Raw genomic sequence first — 16,780 nt, 5'->3', positions numbered from 1 at the left:
TAACCATTTTCCCCCTGTCTTCTTATTTAGAGCTGCTCAGATTATATTTTATTTTGCTGTTTGTGGAATATGTTTTATGGTGCTATTCAATGGCTGTGATGTGTCTCCTCTTTTATTGGCAGAGTTGTATTTTAATTTTGCTTTTCTTTAAAACGTGTGAGGCTGCCTTATGCATCGTCATGGCAAGGTGAGAGATAAATACCAAAGTGAATCAATAAAAATAATGTCCTGTTGACTGAGGAATCACACAGGTTTCAGTTAGGGCAATGAAAACGCAAAAGGCAGGGATGGAGAACTCAAGAGCTCAATTTAGCAGGAGGCGGAGCTTTAAGGGAGGAGCAACTTTGCTTCCATATTAAGCTCCACCCCTACCACTACTTTTGCCTAGTGGTAAAGGCACTAGCTAGATGTCAGGAAACAGTGAATTATAGTCCCGCCTTAGGCATGGAAGCCAATTGGGTGACTTTGAGCCAATCACCAGGAGACTGGGAGTTCTAGTCACTCCTTAGGCATGAGAGCCAATTGGGTGACTTTGAGCCAATCACCAGGAGACTGGGAGTTCTAGTTACTCCTTAGGCATGACAGCCAATTGGGTGACTTTGAGCCAATCACCAGGTGACTGGGAGTTCTAGTCACTCCTTAGGCATGGAAGCCAATTGGGTGACTTTGAGCCAATCACCAGGAGACTGGGAGTTCTAGTCACTCCTTAGGCATGAGAGCCAATTGGGTGACTTTGAGCCAATCACCAGGAGACTGGGAGTTCTAGTCACTCCTTAGGCATGAGAGCCAATTGGGTGACTTTGAGCCAATCACCAGGAGACTGGGAGTTCTAGTCACTCCTTAGGCATGAGAGCCAATTGGGTGACTTTGGGCCAATCACCAGGAGACTGGGAGTTCTAGTCACTCCTTAGGCATGAGAGCCAATTGGGTGACTTTGGGCCAATCACCAGGAGACTGGGAGTTCTAGTCACTCCTTAGGCATGAAAGCCAATTGGGTGACTTTGGGCCAATCACCAGGAGACTGGGAGTTCTAGTCACTCCTTAGGCATGGAAGCCAATTGGGTGACTTTGAGCCAATCACCAGGAGACTGGGAGTTCTAGTCACTCCTTAGGCATGAGAGCCAATTGGGTGACTTTGGGCCAATCACCAGGAGACTGGGAGTTCTAGTCACTCCTTAGGCATGAGAGCCAATTGGGTGACTTTGGGCCAATTACCAGGAGAGATAATCCTGCCTTAGGCATAAAGGCCAACTGGGTGCCCTTGGACCAGTCCCTCAGCTCAACCCACCTCACAGGGTTATTGTTGTGAGGGAAAATAGGAGGAGAAAGGTGTGTTGGATAAGTTTCACTCCCTTGAGTTATTTGTGAAAATAATAAAAGGCATGGTATGAATAATAAATAAAAAGATGATCAATCAATTATTAACTGAATCTGTCTGCAGATCCAAGCTTCCCCGTCCTTCATCAAAAGACTCAGAAAGAAATGTTGTTTCTGATTTTGAAATCAAGAAACCCAAAAATAAGACTATTTTTTAATGATTGGCTTGCTCCATTCACTGTCGTATCTCGCTAATGGGATTCAACATCCTCTATCTCCAATCTCCAATACATCCTTCTATAACACAGTTGTCAACTCATAAAACATTCCTATGCCTGTTTTAATAGTTGCCATAAAAAGGGGAGGAAGGAAATCTGGAAGAGCAGTGCAGCAGTTTGAAACCGAGAGTACATTCCAACACTTATCTTTAAAAGATTGTAACTAAACTACCATAGCTTTTGCCCACGGATATATTTAATTGCAGAATGTGAATGATGACACCCAGCCTGTGAAGGTGCTCCGTTGGAGAATCTGATTTATGACACACCCGGGGGGTGGGGGGACAAGGTCACAGGGAACCGTAAATGACGTAGGCCAGAGTTGGCTTCATACAGGGAAGTGCCAATATGTCACCTCTAAGTTGGTTGTCACCTCTTTGAAGTTGGTTGAAGTTTGGCTCAAGAATCATGATTTAATTGGGGCGATTGCTGGAATCCTGACAACAGTCCTTTCAACTGTCTTCCAAGAAGGCTTCACACCCATTTGCACCACTCAGGCGACCATGAGGACACAGATTAACCTCCAAGTGGGCTCAATGACCCTCTAAAAAGGATGCAAATGACCAGCTTATCTGCAAGGAGTATAAATCCTTCCATTCCCCACCATCCAGTCAGAGCTGAAGAAGCTTCTGGGATGAGAAGTGAAATGTCTTCAAAGGAGAAACAAGAAAGACTTGGGGAGGCGGAAACACCTTTGGGACAAACCTGACCTGGATGATGGAGAATCTCTAACGAGAAGGAGAGCGCCCAAAGTCGAGACAGGACCAGGCCCCCTCCGCTGAAGGCAGCCAGACAAGGACTTGCGCTCCTTGGATGCTCGGAGCATCTCCTTGGCCCTCTCCTTGACCCAGCCTAGATCTCGCAGAGTCCCCCTCTCTCCCAACGCTTGTCCTCTGCGGCCCCATCCCACCCCAAGAAACCTCTCCGGGGCACAACCCGCGCCCCGGGCACGCGGAATCCTCCATTCCCCCCGCTCGCTGCTGCGCTGCGTCTTAACGCGCGGGAGGGAGCCCCGCGCCCGAGCCGGGAGCGCGCGTCCCCGCTCGCCAGCGCCCCTCCGGCCCACCCGGCCCGCCACGGAGACGCCTCTTCCTCCTCTCCCCCCGCCGCCGCCCCCGCTCCGCCCTCCTCCTTCGCCGGCTCAGCTGCGCTCCCTTCGCTGACCGGCGGCTGCGACTCGGTGTTGCTGGGTGGCGACTGCGCGCCTCTTTTCTTTCTTTTCTTTCTTTTTCCGGGCAGCTGTCGGGGCGCGACGCTCAGCCCCAGCTGGGTAGGGTGGGCTGGGGGTGGGGGCTTGGGATCGCTCCCCGCCGGGCGCGATCCAGAGCCGGCGACGGATTCCTCGCAACGCCCAAGAAGTCCGCCTCTAGAGACGCTCCAAGGAGCGTCTTTGCTGGTGCTGCTTGCTTGCCTGCCTGCCTGCCTGCCTGCCTGCCTGCCTGACGGGCGCACCGGTTGCGCCAGAAAAGTTGGAACCGACGCCGTTGCCCCCCTCCTCCTCCTCCTCCTCCGGGCACAGCTGAGCCCCCTCCCGCAGGCCTCCCAACCCCTCCCCGTCCTCGTCTTCTGACGGCCCCCGGCTTGAGGTGAGGGGGCTGCTGCTGCTTTCTTCTGCTCTGCTGCTTCTGCTGCGAGGAGAGCGGCTCCCCCGCCCCGGCGACAGTCCCCGCCGCCGCCAGCCCCGGCAAGCGCTGAAGCCGCGGATGTCGCCCTCCGCCTCTGCTTCCCCTTTGCGGATCGCCGGCGGCGCCCGGCGCCCTCCCCAGCCTTCCGCGGCGGCTCCGCGGCTGCAGGCAGCGGCGGCGGCGGGAGACGACTAAAGGGATGTTGGGCAGCTGTTGGTCCCGGCCCTGCGTGCCCCCCCAGGAGATGTTGCTGATGCTGGCCTTTTGCTTGGCGACGCGGCGGACCCTGGCCGCCCCAGCCCTACCGCCGAGGACCTGGCGCGGGGAGTTGTAAGTGGAGCCCTGGGGCTCGTTTCTTTTTGGGGGTGATGGTTTGGGGGTTCGTCTTCTACGCGAAGGCTTGGGGCCAGCGGTGAGAAACCCCTTCATCCGATCACAAGACACCACCACCCCGCCGCCACCAGCATCCCCTGCCTCCTTGGCAGAGGGCGATGGGCGTAGGGACCCCGCTGGGGTTGGCGAGGGTCCCTCCAGTTTGGGGGGGAACAGAGGATTGGGTGTATACCCTTTTGGAGGAAAACAGCTGTTCCATTCCTCCGGTGGCTTCCAGCGGTCAGCAGCTGATCAAGGAGAGCATTTTTCCGTCCCTTTCTGAGATGGGGTGGGGGGGGGGGGGGGGTTGACGGGTGGATCTCCTCCAGGAACGGGAGGGGGGAGAGAAAAAGCTGGTTGGCAGAGCCAGAGGGAGGGCGAGACACCGTTTGCCCTGCGGTTCCTGCATCTCAGCCCGGAGGCATTTTAGCCTGGAGACCAGTCCTAGGTGTGAATTGCCTTCCCGTACCCCTCTCCCCCTTCTGACTCTCGTGTTTCGGGGCACCCCTCGCCCCCAACTTCAGTGCCACTCATTCCACCCGGGAGGCTTCCGATTTCCCTGGGACTCGAAGGGGAAGCCCTGTTGAACGGTCAAGGGAATGACTACTAGCCCCCTGCCCCTGGTAGGGTCTTCTTCTCAGGGCTTGGAGAGAAGGTTGCTCTGGAGCTGCGGTCCTCCTCGCCTGCCCCCACACTCGCCCCTTCCTTTTATCTCAACTTTTCTCAGCGTCCGTCGGGTTGTTCTCCGCCTCCAGGCTGGGAAGGGGGAAATGAAATCCTCCCTCGGTCTTAAACGCGCCCTGCGAATCTTTGGAGTTGGTACTCAAAGGCTTTTCATCACTTTGGCTTATTATCCTCGAGGGCGCTCTCTCGCGCACGCGGAAGGGAACGGCGGCTTTGCTCCTTTTCCCTGCGATCTGGAGAGAGTTCCGTGGGTTTCTTGCCTCCAAACCCTCCGTCTCTCGCCCGGGCCGGGTTACCAAAACAACCGCAACCTTCTCCGGGGGTGGGGGGGAGAGGAGGACACTGTGTGTGTGTTTGTGTGTGTGCAGCTGACGAAATGGCTCGGCCCGCGAAAACAACACGTCGCGTGTTCCTGACACCCGAACGGCTGTTGTGGGACCGGCCTTTCTTTCCCAACCCATTAAACCATGTTGGGTTTATAATTGGAAGCGCTTCCTCTTGATTTGGAGTGGGGTGGGGTGTGGAGTGGGGGGGTTGGGGGGGTAACAAACAAGCATTTGGAGACGCTCCCGCTGTCCTTGTCCGCGGCTGGTTGGAAATGGGGCTCGGTCTTGATGATCAAGTCTGCAGAAAGAGCAGGAAGATCTGTTCTGTTGGTTGAGGAAGGATCGACTGTTGCATTTGCTCCTGCTGGGATTTATGGATTAAGTTGACGTTCTGGAGTGGTAGGCAGAGGTGTATTGTGGTTAGTTGCAAAGTCGTGTCCGACCCATCGCGACCCCCTGGACTACGTTCCTCCAGGCCTTCCTGTCCTCTACCATCTTCTGGAGTCCATTGAAGCTCACACCAACTGCTTCATCCAGCCCCCTCCTTCTCTGCTGTCCCCTTCTTCTTCTTTTGCTCTCCATCGTTCCCAGCATTATGACTCTTCTCCAGCAAGTCCTTCCTTCCTTCTCATGAGGTGGCCAACGTCTTTGAGGTTCATCTTCAGGATCTGGCCTTCTAAAGAGCAGTCAGGGTTGACCTCCATGGACCATGTTCCTCCAGGCCTTCCTGCCCTCTACCACCTTCTGGAGTTAGATTACAGATTACAGATAATCAGAGTTGGAAGAGACCTTGTAGGTCATCTAGTCCAACCCCCCACCCAAGCGGGAGACCCTACACCATTTCTGACAAATGGCAGTCCAATCTCTCCTTGAAAGTCTCAACTGATGGCGCTCCCACAACTTCCGAGGGAAAGCTGTTCCATGGGTTGATTGTTCTCACTGTCAGAAAGTTTCTCCTTGTTTCCAGGTTAAATCTCTCCTTGTTCAGTTTCCATCCATTATTCCTTGTCTGGCCTTCGGGTGCTTTAGAAAAAGAGTCCATTGAAGCTCACACCGATTGCTTCAGGGACCCCCTCCAGCCTCCTCCTTCTCTGTTGTCCTCTTCTTCTTCTTGTGTCCTCAATCGTTCCCAGCATTACGGCTCTTCTCCAGCGAGTCCTTCCTTCTCATCAGGTGGCCAAAATCTTTGAGTTTCATCTTGAGGATCTGGCCTTCTAAAGAGCAGTCAGGGTTGATCTCTAGGACTGACCGGTTGGATCGCCTTGCCGTCCAAGGGACTCGCGGGAGTCTTCTTCAGCACCAGAGTTCAAAGGCCTCCGTTCTTTGGCGCTCAGCCTTCCTTATGGTCCAACTTTCACAGCCATGCATTGCAAGTGGGAAAACCATATAGCCTTGACTCTATGCACTTGTCAGCTTTGGATGCTCCCATGCTGCCACAAGCCTGAGAAAGTGGAAGCATTGAATCTCAATATGGCTTCCAAAGCTGACAAGTGCATAGAGTCAAGGCTATATGGTTTTCCCACTTGCAATGCAAGTTGCTGGAACGCTGACAGCACTTTTGTTGGCACGGGATGTCTCTGCTTTTTAGAACGCTGTCTAGCTTTTCCATAGCTTTCTTCCCTAGGTGCTTTACATACACCTTTTACATCCTGAGAATCTAGAGAGGGTCAAATCCTGATCTTTTAGTAGCTCTTTGAGACTCAGATTACATGGACTCTACAATGGGCAGAACTCCTCCATCTTACCTCCATGTTACTCGATATTTGGCAGGCCCCAGATGAGGGAAAAGACAGTACTTTTCTCCCCAGTGGACCATTTTTGCTCCAAGTATGGTGCTGGAGAGGACTCCTGCGAGTCCCTTGGACTGCAAGGTGATCCAACTGGTCAGTCCTAGAGATCAACCCTGACTGGCCTTTAGAAGGCCAGATCCTGAAGATGAAACTCAAAGATTTTGGCCACCTGATGAGAAGGAAGGACTCACTGGAGAAGAGCCGTAATGGTGGGAACGATGGAGGGCAATAGAAGAAGAAGGGGACAGCAGAGAAGGAGGGGGCCAGATGGAGTCACTGAAGCAGTTGGTGTGACTTAAATGGACTCCAGAAGATGGTAGAGGACAGGAAGGCCTGGAGGAACATGGTCCAGGGGGTCGCAATGGGTTGGACATGACTTCGCAACTAACAACAACAAAGGATGTCTAGAGAGCTTTAATGACCAGTGCAAATTGAGATGTTCTGAAAGTGGAACAAGTCGTGGATTTTGCTGGGCTCAAGGACATAATCATTTGAAGCTATAACTGAGGTCTATGATAAAGATTCCCCAAGGGATTGGACTAATGGAAATAGCCATAATTTTCTCTTATAGGGAATAATTTCAATTCCCAAATAAAACCATGTTCTATCTAGAGGAAAGGAACCGTAACAATGAGGTTGCTTATGGAGCACCCAGCGTCTTAAGATAGCTAAGTTGAGAATGTCTTCTGCTAGTTAGTGAACTGGAATACTATGAGAGGCAAGGAATATATGTGGGCCTCCAGAGGCTCCTAGCATTCTTCAGTGTCTGCTATAGGTTGTTATGCCAGCAACATCTGGAAGACCATGAGTTCTCCAATCTTGGAGCAGATAGCACCAAGCTAAGTAAATTGAGTTCATTTTTTAAAAAAACTTTTAGTTCTTATGAGAACCCATATTGAATGGGGATTGTTCCACAGTTCTACTTAATTTAATACGGGTTGGGAGCATTCCCTAAGGGAAGACTACTCTTAGTGTTCCCTGGAGGTATCTACTTCTGCAGCTGGTACTTTTATCTGGAGAAGAATCCACACTGCTATCATTAAGTGATTCTGTTCTAGTGCTGTGCATTTACTATGCTGCCTCCTCCTCCTCCTCCTCCTCCTCCTCCTCCTCCTCCTCCTCCTCCTCCTGATGTAGATGCGGAAAACTGCTAGTTTGATGCAAATCCAGATGGCTTCACTTGCCTGTTACTCCTCCTCCTCCTCCTCCTCCTCCTCCTCCTCCTCCTCCTCCTCCTCCTCCTCCTCCTCCTCCTCTTCTTCTTCTTCTTCTTCTCTTCTTCTTCTTCTTCTTCTTCTTCTTCTTCTTCTTCTTCTTCTCCTTCTCCTTCTCCTTCTCCTTCTCCTTCTCCTTCTCCTTCTTCTCTTCTTCTCCTTCTCTTCTCCTTCTTCTTCTTCTTCTTCCTTCTTCTCCTCCTTCTCCTCCCTCCTCCTCCTCTCCTCCTCCTCCTCCTCCTCCTCCTCCTCCTCCCCTGAGCCGAAATTTTATTCATGGTGGCTTCGGGTGGGTTGCCCTGCAGATGTAGGGTATGCTGAAAAGCAATTGGTGTACATTACTTCTTTTTTTAAAAAACATAATTGAGACTCATTCATAACTGCTGTTCTTGTCACTGGAAATATTCATGGCTGGGTTGATGGCAAAGAGCTGGTGATAATGTTCAAAGATAAATGGTCATTGGCACTACTGAAAATGCCGGCGTCATTCATTTTGGTGTTACCTCGATGCCTGCTTTATTCTTGAAGGTTGAAGGGTCCTTGGTGCTCTCTGGGTTTGGTGGTTTTCTTGCAGATGTTTCATGACCCAACTAGGTAACATCATCAGTGCTAGAAGGGAGGAGGAGGAGGAGGACTGGGATCCTTGGTGCTCTCTGAGTTGGTTGTTTTCTTGCAGGCATTTCATAACTGAACTAGGTAACATCATCAGTGCACTGATATTGCCTAGTTTGGGTCATGAAACACCTGCAAGAAAAAAGCCAAGATCAGAGAGCACCAAGGACCTCACAATCCTCCTCCTCCTCCTCCTCCTCCTCCTCCTCCTCCTCCTCCTCCTCCTCCTCCTCCTCCTCCTCCTCCTCCCCAAACCCCACTCCTTTCTAGCACTGATGATGTTACCTGGTTTGGGTAATGAAACATTTGCAAGAAAACAAGCAAGCTAAGCGAGCACCAAGCCCCAGCCCTCCTTCTCCTCCTCCTCCACTCTACAAACCCCACTCCCTTCTAGGATTGATGGTCTTACCTAGCTGGGTCACGAAACGTCTGCAAGAAAAGGATCAGAGAACACCCCCTCATTTCAACCCTGAGGTGAGTTTGCTGATGGGAACGAGCCAACCGTCGAGCCGAAAAGTCACATCCTTTTTCCAGAGTCCATCCTTCCATTGTAGTTTTGAAGGCCTTGTCATGGGATCTGTTGGGGTTGTAGTGTTGATCCAACCCAATCCTTTCAACCGTGCCGTTTTTTTGGCCAGGTTTTCGGAAGCTTGGCAGTTAAGGCAAGACTAGAACTCACAGTCTCCTGGCTTCTTAGCCCAGTGCCTTTCATCACTGCGCCAATCTGGGTCCTTGTTTTGATGCCTCCAAGTCAGTTTTGAAGCCTTAGTACGAGGTGAGCAATTTTCCATAGCTTCCTTGGCAGCAATTTTGGAAGCGGTTTGCTCTTGTCGTTCTTCTCTGGGGAGAAAGGGAATTTTAATACCCCATCTCTGGGAGATCTTCAAAACTGGGTCAGCTGAGTTTGGAGGGTTGACTCTCCCTTCTCCAGGAATCAGCTGGGTTAACCTATCACGCTAAGTCTATTCGTCTGTCTGTCTGTCTGTCTGTTCATCCATCCATCCATATTTTTCTATCATTCATCATATAACATCTATCTATCTATCTATCTATCTATCTATCTATGATATCTATCTATCTATGTATCTATCATCTATCTCTGTCTACCTATCTATCTGTCATCCATCATTTGTTTGTCTGTCTATTTATCTATGATATCTATATCTATCTATCATCTGTCTGTCTATCTATCTATCTATTTATCTATCTATCTATCTATCTATCTATCTATCATCTTTTATATTGATCTATCTATTTCTGGGTTAACCTGTTACATCAACCAATCACCATAATTGGGTTTACAACATCTATTAAGGTAAGCACCAAGAAGGCCACAGGATAGCATTGCCAAAGTACAAAGCCAGTATAATTGGTATTGTACTGAGGCTGACTCCCCAGCCCTTAAGAGGGAAAGAAGGAAAGAAAGGAAGGAAGGAAGGAAGGGAAGGAAGGAAGGAAGGAAGGAAGGAAGGAAGGAAGGAAGGAAGGAAGGAAGGAAGGAAAAAGAGAAAGAGAGAAAGAAGGAAGGAAGGCAAAATAGTTGTTGGATGAAAAGCTCTTTTGGAAATGCTATCTTCTAATTAGTGCATTTGGAATTGGGATTGTCTGGGTTCTCTTGGAGCTTGGAAGAGGCTTCTGGAGAGCATTCAGGGAGCTTTTCTGCTCTCCTTGCCTTGCTTACGAAGCAGAGCCAGCTTAGTTTCCAGGTACAGTTTGGCTTTCCTCCGTTTTTATATCATGAAAATGTAAACCTAGCTTTTGCAGCCCCCTAGGGGCCGTTAAAGCCACTTCGGTTGCATAGTATCAAAGCTCTGTGAATTAAAGTGGCCATTCAAGAGGAAGAGGAGCTATAAATGGCTTTCCAACTCTCAGACCTAATCAGGGAAGAAAGGAAGGAAGGAAGGAAGGAAGGAAGGGAGAGGAGGGAGGAGGGAGGAAGGGAGGGGGAAGGGAGGAAGGAAGGAAGGAAGGAAGGAAGGAGGAAGGAAGGAAGGAAGGAAGGAAAAAAGGAGATAGAGGAAGGAAGGAGATGGGGAAGGAAGGTGATGAAGGAAGGAAGGAACGGGAAGGAAGATAAGATAAGGGAAGGAAGGAGAAAAGGAAAGAGGGAAGGAGAAAAGGAAAGAGGGAAGGAAGGAGATGGGGAAGAAAGGTGATGAAGGAAGGAACAGGAAGGAAGGAGATAAGGAAGGAAGGAGATGGGGAAAGGAGATGAAGGAAGGAAGGGGAAAGAAGGAGATAAGGGAGGAGATGAAGGAAGGAAGGGACGGGAAGGAAGGGGAAGCAATGAGATAAAGAAGGAAGGAGATGAGGAAGGAAGGAAAAGGAAAGAAAGAAGGAAGGGAGGGAGGGATCTATGGGTACTTTCCTTCAAATATCTTAAAGCATTTTGCTCCCTACAGTGAGCATGTTTGCCTGCGTGCTATAAAACCGCCTCACCAAAACTGGAGCAGTACAGAATCTCTCCACCGATACCTTTTCCCCTCTGTTTGGGAAACCTGAGCTCTGCAGAATCGGAAAAAGTTCATCGAGAGATAAGCTCTTGTGGAATGTGGCTGCCTGCATGGCAAAAGCAAGCTAGATCAATTTCCTTCTCTGCTCCGATCACTGCAGGATTAAGCGGCTCTCGCCCTACCAATAAAACCTTTTGGATGACCTTTTTTCTTTTAAAGGCTTTGTTTCGGTGAAGTTAACAATAAGGGATAGTAATTGAGTGAAACATCCCAGAAAATTATAAAAGGCATCTTGTGATGGGATGGTGGGAAATTGCCGTATAAGGACCGTGTTCTGTCTCCCAAAGAGAGCCTCCTTAGAATGTGATCTTATAAGGCAAATTGGCAACCTGAGGCCCTGGAGACGGGTGGACTGAAAAAAAGGATGGACCTCAGCATCCATAATCCCACAGCCAGCATACCGGGGGGACTTTGATGATGGGAATTCTGGGTGTTGCAGTCCATCCCTTTTCAAGTTCGTTCATTTCAGAGGCCACAGATGGTTGATTCAAGTTGCTTGAAAGTTTGAGAAACACCAGTGTAAAGAAAATATGGGATGGTTTTGCAGAACTGGAGACTAGAACATACGATGAACAGTTGCAAGAACTGGGCATGGCTTGTCTAGGGATGAGAAGGACCGGGGGACAGGATAGCAGTCTTCCAATATTTGAGGGGGTCAAGCTATTTTCCAAGGCCCCGAAGGCCAGTCAAGGAACAATGGATGGAAATTGACCAAGGAGAGGTTCAAACTGGAACTAAGGAGACATTTTCTGACAGTGGGAATAATTTCAACCTAGAAATAAGGAGGAATTTTCCAACGGTGAGAACAATCAACCCATGGAACAGAAGTTGCCTTCAGAAGTTGTGGGAGCTTCATCACTGGAGGCTTTCAAGAAGAGACTGGACTGCCATCTGTCAGAAATGGTGTAGGGTCTGCTGGGTGGGCGGGGAGTTGGACTAGATGACCTCCAAGGTTCCTCCAATTCTTATTCTGTTCTGTTTAGAAAGAGTACAGAGAAGTGCAACTAGAATAATTAGGGAACTGGAGACTAAAACATACGAAGGACGGTTGCAGAAACTGGGCAGGGCTAGTCTAGGGAAGAGAAGGGGAGACAGGATACCAGTCTTCCAATCTTTGAGGGGCTGCCACAGAGAGGCGGAAGGGGTCAAGCTATTCTCCAAGGCACCTAAAGGCCAGACAAGGAACAATGGATGGAAACTGACCAAGGAGAGATTCAACCTGGAAATAAGGAGAAACTTTCTGACAGGGAGAACAATCAACCCAAGGAACAGAAGTTGCCTTCAGAAGTTGTGGGAGCTTCATCACTGGAAGCTTTCAAGAAGAGACTGGACTGCCTTCTGTCAGAAATGGTGTAGGGTCTTCTGCTTGGGAGGGGGGGTTGGACTAGATGACCTCCAAGGTCCCTTCCAACTCTGTTAATCTATAATCTGTAAAAGCAACTGTGAGCCTTTGATTGGGGAGGGAAGGGGTTTAGGGACGATGTAAACTAGCCCGTTGGAAAAAAAAATGCTACAGGGATGTGTTACAGCTGCACAAATTGTGTTGGCAAAAACAAGCAACCATGCCTTTCTGCCTCTGGGGAGACTTGGAAGGAAGAATGGAATGCGACGTTTAGCATCGCAAACATGTGTGTTGTGCACATCTGCAAATCGGAAACGTTAGTGGGAGGAATGTTTGTTAAAAATGCATGCTGTTTATCCAGGAAGAGAGTCAACCAGCGTTGTCGTCACGGGTTATGGCGTATCTTTGGTGAAATGATGAAGTAGTAGACCCATGAAAAAGTACTAGTAGACCCATGAAAAGGTTTACGTTTGTAATACAGGTATTACAAACAGATATTATTGCCGACTTACAGCTACAATGGAGCCCAGAATTTCTGGGGCTAAATGAGACGTGTGTTAAGTGAGGTTCGCCCCATTTGAAGACCTGACTTCCTGAAGTTGTTAAGTGAATCACTGCATTTGTTATTGTTGTGGCGCGCCGGTGGCTGACGGGGTCAGCAGCAGAGTCGGACAGTAGTAAGGAGGTTGGGGAGGAACCTGAGCCAATCTTGGAGGCTGAGGAGGGCTTGGACAAGGGCTCTGCATTGGAGGCAGAGATGGGACCAGGGCAGGCTGGCATCAGCTGCCTTCAGACTCAGACGGCAGTGAGGCAAGGGAATTTCTGGAACCGGTTCCCAGCCTACGCATGTGTAGGGCTACCAGAAGACAAGAACAACTGAGAAAGCAGGGTCGACTCCGGAGTAAGGCCACACCTTGGAGATGATTGGCCCCTCCCATGGGACATAAAAGAGGAGAGAATGGGATGGGAGCTTTTGCAGGAAGCAATTAGTTCGTCTGGTCGATCCAAGCTTTGAAAAGTTCTGTTTGACTCTGTGTCAAGTTTGGCTTTGCCCTGCATTTGGCGATTAGTTATCTGGGAGCATTCCAAGTGCAATAAGGTGGGTGTTTATAAACATTCCCCTGAAAGACTGTTTGTGAATAGAATAGAATAGAATAGAATAGAATAGAATAGAATAGAATAGAATAGAATAGAATAGAATTCTTTATTGGCCAAGTATGATTGGACGCACAAGGAATTTGTCTTGGTGCAAATGCTCTCAGTGTACATAAAATAAAAGAGACATTCGTCAAGAGTCAAGAGTCAAGAATCATAAGGTACGACACTTAATGATACTCACAGGGTACAATAAGCAATCAAATACTAGGAAGCAGTCAATATAAATCATTTGGATACAAGTGACAAAGTTACAGTCATGCAGTCACAAGTGGGAAGGGATAGGTGATAAGGAGTGATGAGAAGATTAATAGTAATAGTAATGCAGACTTTGTAAATAGTTGGACAGAGTTGAGGGAATTATTTGTTTAGCAGAGTGATGGCGTTCGGGGAAAAACTGTCCTTGTGTCTAGTTGTTCTGGTGTGCAGAGCCCTATAGCGTCGTTTTGAGGGTAGGAATTGAAGCAATTTATGTCCAGGATGTGAGGGGTCCGTAGATATTTTCCCAGCCCTCTTTTTGACTCATGCAATGTACAGGTCCTTCATGGAAGACAGCTTGGTAGCCACTGTTTTTTCCGCAGTCCTAATTATTCTCTGGAGTCTGTGTCTTTGCAGAGCCAAACCAGACAGTTATAGAGGTGCAGTTGACAGACTCATTCATTCCTCTGGAGAACTGGATCAGCAGCTCCTTGGGCAGTTTGAGTTTTCTGAGTTGGCACAGGAAGAAAATTCTTTGTTGTGCTTTTTTTGATGACATTTTTTGATGTTAGGGGTTCGTTTTAGGTCTTGTGATAGACGTAATTCACAGCCATGGAAATAAAAGAGGTTTTGCCGGGACTAAGATTGTGTTTTATGCTTTCTAAGGAAGCCCAGGTCAGAACAGTTATATTAGTAACATGGTTGTTGAGTGAATCTGTCTTCCCCATTGACTTGGCTTGGACCTCGGGATACCACAGCCATCGTAAATACGAGTCAGTTGCCAAGCATCCGAATTTGGATCATGTGACCATGGGGATGCTGCAATGGTCATAAGTGTGAATGAACATGGTCAAAAGTCGCTTTTTTCACTGCCGTCATAACTTTGAACGGTCACTAAATGAACCGTTGTAAGTCGAGGACGAACCTGTATCATTTTTTTTCTCTCCTGGCTCTGTCCCACGTTCTGCTGTCGGATCTATAAAATCTTTCAAAACACTCTCTACAATTGGTGTCTTTTCAAATAGATGGAATTTGCCATTGTTGTGTAAATTTGGCTGCCCTCATAGTGTGGGGAGGCAACGGTTCACCAAAATTATACAGAAACATTTTTTAAAAACAGAAAGAAAGAAAGCAGAGGAGAATAATACCTTGACTAATATAGCCATTACTGAGCCACTGTTTTCTTTCTTTCTTTCTTTCTTTCTTTCTTTCTTTCTTTCTTTCTTTCTTTCTTTCTTTCTTTCTTTCTTTCTTTCTTTCTTTCTTTCTTTCTTTCTTTCTTTTTGCCTTGGGATACCATAGAAATCCCCCCAGTTTCTTTAATAAATAATGCTGTTTGCTATCATTGAGTATTTCTTCCAACTAAGACATTCAGGTCTAACTTAAAATACAGCCTGCAATATAAGCCCGAGGTTTTGCAGCCAAGATTTAATACAAAAGGGAAATAAATCGGGCCAGGTTTCTTACCCGGGAATGGGAGACAAGAAAATTCATTTTGAGGAGTCCTTGGGGCTCTTTTGAGCTTGGTGGTTTTCTTACAGACGTTTCATTGCCCAAACTAGATAACATCATCAGTGCTAGGAGGGAGAGGGGTTTGTGGAGGGGGAGGGGGAGGGGGGGAGGAGGGGGAGGGGGGGGGAGGAGGAGGATGACAACGACGACGATGGAGTCCTTGGTATTCTCTGAGTTTGGTTATTTTCTTTCAGACATTTCATCACCCAACTAGGCAGCATCATCAGTTCCAGAAGAGAGAGGGGCTTGTTTTAGTTTCGTCTATAAAGAGGGAGCAAATCTCACCCCCTTCTGGGCCCTGATGAGGTTACCTGGTTTGGGTAATGAAATGCCTGCAAGAAAACCACCAAGTTGAATCTGGCTTTCCCCGTTGACTTTGCTTGTCCAAAGGTCGCAAAAGGAGGTCACGTGATATAGAACCAGTATGATCCAGTTGCCAAGCCTCTGAATTTTGATCACGCGACCATGGGAATGCTGCAAAGGTTGTAACTCTGACAAACGGCCATAAGTCGCTTTTTCCAATGAACTGTTTTATTTATTTATTTATATTTATTTAGTCCAAGGCTCCACACACTCTAACTCCCAAGATTATGTTATTTTTAAAACAGGGAATCTAATTTCGGTCGTGCAGAGAGCTTGGAGTAGACCTCCAAAGTCTCTTCCGACTCCATTGGAGTTACCTTTTCTTCAAGAGACCTTCCATTGGTTCTTCTAAACCTTTCCTGGCAAAACTGTTTGCTTTTCCAATCCTTTTTTTTTCTTTTTTTTTTTCTTTTGCAAAGTGCAACTTCTTTTTGCCAAGTGCAACTTCCTTCTCAAGATGTCAGCCTCAGCGATCTGTTCTGCTGACTTTAGTGCCTGGCTCAGCTATGCCTTCAAGAGTTGGCAAGGCTTGACAAAAACGTATAAAAACCTATCCCCAAAATGCTGGGAGTGCAAGGACTTACTAGGTACCATTCTATCACACGCGGTGGACGTGTAACCATGCAAGAAAATACTGGAGATTGATACAGACAATGGGTGGAACAAGTGGTGGGAGAGCATAACTCCATTTGAACCAGGATTATTTCTCTTGGGAATAATGACAGAAGGCTATAGGAAAAGGTATTGCATATTTCATGAATTGACAGCGGCGAGAATGATATACGCACAATATTTTGAAGAATGAAATCATACCACCAGAAAGAGAGATAATAAGGAAAATAATGGCTTGTGCAGAATTGGATAGACTAACCTTAGACATGAAAAACGAAGGGGAATCAGAGCATTATGAAACATGGAATGAGTTTTATCAGTGGTTGCAAAAAAGAAGGGAAGGTCGGAACAAAAATAGCCAGGATGAATAAAATCAAAAAGTAAATATTGCATCAATAATCTGAATGTTAATGGTCTAGTAATATTTTTGTATGTATGGCAAATGTAACGCCAAAATAGTTGCACTGTGTTGTATACTAATAGTTGTAAATAATAATTATATACATATACAAATACATATACATACACATATACATACACATACATACATACGTATGTACATACATATATATAAATGTTTTCTTAAGTTTTCGCGGGTACTTACATGTATGGTATTCAGCTTTGTTCGGGTATTTTTCCACGTCATTATAGTTGTGCTTTTAAAGTTGTAGCAACGTTTCAGCAGAATCTCATCTGCCATCATCAGGCTTCTGTATTGTGTTCGACTGTGAGTCAGACGTTGCCAGCCAATCAAGACAAAAAAAGCCACAAAACAGACAGAAGATATTAGAAATACCAATCAAGCAGAACGCAGCAAACTCCAAGACCAATAAACACAGACCAAGACTCCCAACCAATCAGGATGAA

General features: G+C 47.7%; 1 protein-coding gene across 2 annotated transcripts in view; it reads left to right on the top strand.

Annotated features, from left to right (window-relative positions):
* Positions 1 to 2,730: 2,730 nt before the first annotated feature.
* Positions 2,731 to 16,780, top strand: part of MMP17 (matrix metallopeptidase 17) — an 87,048-nt gene continuing 72,998 nt past the window's right edge. The window contains exon 1 of one of the 2 annotated variants that reach the window (XM_087942959.1): positions 2,731 to 3,550. The gene's annotated coding sequence lies outside the window, so the exon portion shown is untranslated. The remainder of the gene's footprint in view (positions 3,551 to 16,780) is intronic. The other variant, XM_087942961.1, reaches the window with a different exon arrangement.

This window comes from Notechis scutatus, chromosome 13 (assembly GCF_049901735.1).
Source record: "Notechis scutatus isolate UNSWTSFEM ecotype Mainland chromosome 13, rNotScu1.2, whole genome shotgun sequence".
In the NCBI taxonomy this organism is placed as follows: domain Eukaryota; kingdom Metazoa; phylum Chordata; class Lepidosauria; order Squamata; family Elapidae; genus Notechis; species Notechis scutatus.
The sequence above is the reverse complement of the archived record's forward strand: the minus strand, read 5'-3'. Positions and strand labels throughout refer to the sequence as shown.